General features: G+C 38.7%; 1 protein-coding gene across 2 annotated transcripts in view; it reads left to right on the forward strand.

Moving 5' to 3' along the window:
- The window catches only part of NELL1 (neural EGFL like 1), a 298,387-nt gene that overhangs the window by 265,890 nt on the left and 27,094 nt on the right, over window positions 1-5,403 (forward strand). The window lies entirely within an intron of this gene.

Below are 5,403 nucleotides of genomic sequence, written 5' to 3' on the forward strand. Positions count from 1 at the left end.
CAACCCTTTTCTTGCTCACATCCTCTGATGGTCGTGGCTGAGCCACCACTGCTGTTGTCCTTGTTCATGACATGAGTCACAGCTGTCACACTGTCTGGAGTAGCTCACCTCACCAAGTCTCTGCTCTGGATCTAATGTGCAGGATGGAGACCACAGTCTCTGAAGAAAGATGCATATCCAGAGCAATTAAGGACAGAAATCTAAAGGGACAGGATAAGTGCTCTGTTTACACTGACTTCCCCCCCCCGCCCTTTAAATTAGTCTTGCTCCTAAATGCATAAATATGCATAGGACAGCTGGGATTTTTTTTATGTTTGGTATTCCCTGTGCTGCAGATCAACCTCATTTCACTGATAATGAAGCTCTGAAACACAGACTGTGCATGTACTTATATCCATATATGAAATCTCTTTGTGAAATGATGGCATTTTGTTTATTCATTCTTTCATCTACATACTGTCTGAAGTGTGTGCGAAGAGCTACTAAAGGCTTTTGTAGTATCAAAAACATTTGCTTGCAGATAAACAGAAATGCAGAGAAGTTTTTTAAGATCGAATGTGGTATTTTTGAGGTGCCCCATGGCAGGAAGGAAATGGTGAATCTGACTCCATGTTCTTAGAAGGCTAATTTATGATATGATATGATATGATACTAAAGAATAGAGAAAGGATACAGCCAGAAGGCTTAACAAGATACTAATGAAAATTTGTGGCTGACTCTCCAGAGTCCCAACACAGCCTGACTGTGATTGGTCATTAAGTCAAAGCAATTCACCTGTTGGATAAACAATCTCCAACCACATTCCAAAACAGCAAAACACAGGAGAAGCAAATGAGACAACATTGTTTCCCTTTTTCTCTGAGGCTTCTCAGCTTCCCAGGAGAAGAAATCCTGGGTGAAGAGGATTTTTCAGAAAATATGATGGTGACAGTCAAACACAGGGACAGTTGTAACACCAGTGTTAGACCCCAAGTAGCTGTTGCTTCTAATCCCAAATTTACTCATCTAGCGAGATTCACAAAGTCTTTCCAGCCACCCCAAGCCCTCAAGCACTAATGGTGAGCCCATGTAGTTGTTTAAGATCCTGCAAAGTTCAAGGTGATCCTCCTAGTCCAGCAAAATCGAATGTTCCAGCCTTTGCAGATACATTTTTTGAGGACGCTTCTTCTATAGCTTAGTGCATTTGAAGAGAGTAAATGATACTGAAGTCTTCAAATTGTAAAAACAACTGCTGTGAGGAAGCTCTTCCTTTGGAAATGCTAATGAAAAAAATTGAATTCAACTTAGGTATAATAAAACGTTGTTAATTTAATGAAATGAAGGGCACAAAATCAATTTGGATAAATGTGTAGTTTTAGTGTGTGGAGGTCTTATTCATGCAGCAAGCAGTGACTGTATCTTCATCATGAATAATTAAACCCCTTTCAGATAGGAAAATAAATAGAGGCTTTTTATATTTTTCTTTTCCTGACAAAGTATTATGCTATTAAGAAGTATTTTGACATCCAAGAATGAAGGACAATGTAGAAGTGCAATGTATAATAACAATATTATTATTATTATTATTGTTATTGTTATTGTTATTATTATATGAGTCCACTGGCTTTCCTTTTAAGATTTTCTACTTATTTCAGTTGCACATTTTTAATTGCTTAGAGAAATGATGTAGTCATATCTCAGAGTTGGTTTAATTAGAATTATTGATGTCTGAAGCAGCACCCAGGCTGGGGGAACTGGGGTCTGATCAAAGTCACAACTAATGGTTTAGTGAAGTTAAAAATTCAATCTGTAATTAACATTGAAAGAGAAAGCATATGCTTTCAAAAAGCACATTTTATACTAAGGGAAAAGGCACTTTTTATTTATTTGGAAATATTCATTACGCTATTTAAAAAGAAGGGTAACAGTAATGACTGAGTTCTTCACCTGGGAGAAACATTGGATGCAACATGGTGCTTTTACAGACACTGATGTACTTTACTCTCCTTAATTAGGTTTAGAAGTGCATGTGAAATAGGAAGTTCACCCTACGAACCCTAAGAAGGGTTCTAAGACTTGGAACTTTGAGTCTTCTTGGGGGAAATCTTTCTAGCTTGATTGAAAGCACATATAAATGTTTACCATTTTTAAATGTATTATATAGCACAAATAAGTTTAGCACTGGAACAAATTCTGATTTGAGGTGCAGAAGAAAACAGGAGACATTAAGCAGTTGGCCTTGTAAAGTCTGTCTCAGCTTACTGACTCCTGAGGATGCACAGGACAGCTGAGCATCTGGGATGAATTCTCACCTTCTTTCTGAAGGCGTCAGTGGATATGTTGTGTTGGTTTAGTAAACTTTTGTAGATTTTTTTGCAACATGTTGACTCTGCTTATGTAGTGAAGTGCAATGTGGCACTGCTGTGTTGTGAGTCCCCAGGATGAGGTGAGAGATGAGAATTTGACTCCTTGTTCTCAGAAGGCTGAATATTATATTATATTATATTATATTATATTATATTATATTATATTATATTATATTATATTATATTATATTATATTATATTATATTATATTATAATATTTCTACCCGTGACTTCTCAGAGAGTCTGACACAGCTGGCTGTGATTGGTCATTAAGAGAACACAATTCTCATGGAATCAATGAAAGAATCTCCTACCACATTCCAAAGCAGTAAAACACAAGGAGAAGCAATCAGATAATTCTTATTTACATTTTTCTCTGAGGCTTCTCAACTTCCCAGGAGAAGAAATCCTGGTGAAAGGATTTTTCAGAAAATATCACAGTGACATGGCACTGCCCAGGTTTAACAGGGGAAGAACACTTTTTCTATGTGTTTCTAACACACTTTTTCTGTGTTTCTCAAACTTCCAGGGTTGTGCATGGAGCTGATGACGTCAAAGTGCTTTTTGTGACTGTGCCCATGGTGTGACAGGGCTGGGAACGCGGGGAAATGGAAATGCAGGGGGTGGTGGGGAACAGACGTGTGGCATTCATATTTTCTGGAACAATTCCTTTGTCCAAGATTTTTCTCCTGGGAATCTGAGAAGCCTCAGAGAAAAAGGAAAACAATAATTATCTCATTTGCTTCTCCTGTGGTTTGTTCCTTTGGAATGTGTTTGGAGATTGTTTCATTGGTTTCATGTGAATTGTTTTGACTTCTTGGCCAATTACAGCCAAGCTGTGTCAGAGTTCTGGAAAGAGTCACGAGTTTTCATTATTATCTTTTTAGCCTTCTGTAAGTATCCTTCCTGTATTCTTTATTATAGTTTAATTTAGTACTATTTAATAAATATAGTATCATAAAATACTATATGTTTTTATAAAATATATACTATTTTTATTTATAAAATATATTTGTGAAATATGCTATTTTATTTATAAAATAATAAATTAGCCTTCTGAGAACATGGAGTCAGATTCATCTTTCCTTCCTGCCACAGAGCACCCTTATTGTATTGCAAATACAATAAGATGGAAGGTGCTAGGGCTGGAGAAAGTTCAAGCTGACCAAAATAGAGAACGTCTTTTACTTGCATGATGAACACAAGGAGATAGGCAAAGTGCTGCAAGAGTCTTGATTTCTCTTAAGCAGCCCTTTCAGGCTTCTGTTATTTGGTATCATTATGGGGTCTTTTTCTTCACCCTTCTTACTATCAGAAATAAATCTATTTATTCCAAGGTGGCTGGGGATCTTCCTTTGATGAGAGCAGTTGCAATTCAGTGTGCTGTGTGGAAGACCCACCAAAGATTTCATCTTTTTATGAAACTGTGTTCACACATTCTCCAAAAGTATGCATTTTTATCATTTGCACGTTATTGATCAGCCCTTCCTGAACCATTTCTATCCCTAATTAAGGATGCAGAGAGCTTTACATTATTCTGCTTATGATTTCAAGAGCTCATTTTATACTGATTGTTTGGGGATTTGCTTCCTTGGGAGAATTTATTACTGTATGAATGAAAATGCTTTTCTGAAGCTGTTAATCAGTTCAAGATTTTAAAAAACTAATTGAGACTATTTCTCATTATTATTAAATTCTCAGGGGTGCTATAGGGTGTGCACACTATTATAATCTAAACCTGTAATTTGGATTTGCTTCGTGTGCCCTTTGGCACAATGGTATATATGGGAATTTTAAGGAGAATGACTGACATTTAGCCACCCCAGCCACAGTGAAGAAAATGTGCTCTTTATTATTTTCTCATCAGCTGCTACCTCCTGTTAGCAGTGAAATTTTTTTACAAATGCTATTTTGATATACTCATTTTTAGAAGGCTCAAACTAATCAAAAGAACTTCCTACCACTGTGCACTATTGGGCTGCAATATAATCTTCTCAATGAAGTGGGGGAGGACTCATCATGTGAGCTGTTGTAAAATTGGTTGAGGCAAATCACCAAAGAATTTATGGAAGGGAACAGCTATTCTCTGTCATGGGATGTTCTAGATAAGATAATAGGCTATTTCTATCACTGATGTTGAAACTCAGCATTTCAAGTGCTAGATGGAGTGATATATTGCTTATGCATTGTACCTAGAGATTGTGCATGATGTCTGATGGCACTGGATAATAATGCTGAGGCTCATCCATGAAGCTTTTACACACAAAGCCAGTGTCACCTGAATGATTCCTTTTGTGCAGTGCACTGGGTTGCAGGCAGTTGCTAAGTTGGGTGGAGAATGCTGTTTGTCAGTGTCCGCTTTTATAAGAGGTTTCATTCATCTTTTGTGGCTCTGATGAAACAATCTTCAGCCTGCAGCCTGTGCAGTTCATCAGTTTTTATTCAAGTGAGAATTCCTTCTGAGGCAGAATCAGGGGCTGAGGAATGCCTGAGGCTGGAAGGGACCTCTGGGAGTCATTTTGTCCAACCCCACAGCTCAGCTATGGCCACCTGGAGCCAGGACCACGTCCAGATGTTGAGTGTCCCCAAGGATGGAGACTGCACAGCTTCTGTGGGCAGCCTCACACTGCAGGAGTGTTTCCTGATGTTCCCATGGGCCTGTAGCCTGCTCTGCGGCCACGGGAGCTGGACAAATGCCAGCTAGCCGCTCCCAGTGTGTGGCCAGAGGTGACCACAAGATCTGCCACTCCTGGGTTCTCCTCGAAAACCCTCGGGTAGTGGTGCCATCTGTGGCGTGGGTGGCGCAGGAGAGAGCGTGGCTATGCAGTCCCGAGATAAAGGAAGGAGAGAGTGGACACTCGTGCGGATGCCAAGGTGCTTTATTTCCCAGGTGGGACTAGGGACAGGTGTCGGAGGAGGACGGCTTGGGGAGGCACTGATAAAGAGAGCGGGCATGATAGGAGGAGACATAAAGTGACCAATAAACCACATAAACAAAAAAAAAACAACAAAAAAAAAAAAAAAAAAAAAAAACAAAAAAAAAAAAAAAAAAAAAAAA

Source organism: Geospiza fortis, unplaced genomic scaffold (genome assembly GCF_000277835.1).
Source record: "Geospiza fortis unplaced genomic scaffold, GeoFor_1.0 scaffold165, whole genome shotgun sequence".
NCBI classification, from domain to species: Eukaryota; Metazoa; Chordata; class Aves; order Passeriformes; family Thraupidae; genus Geospiza; species Geospiza fortis.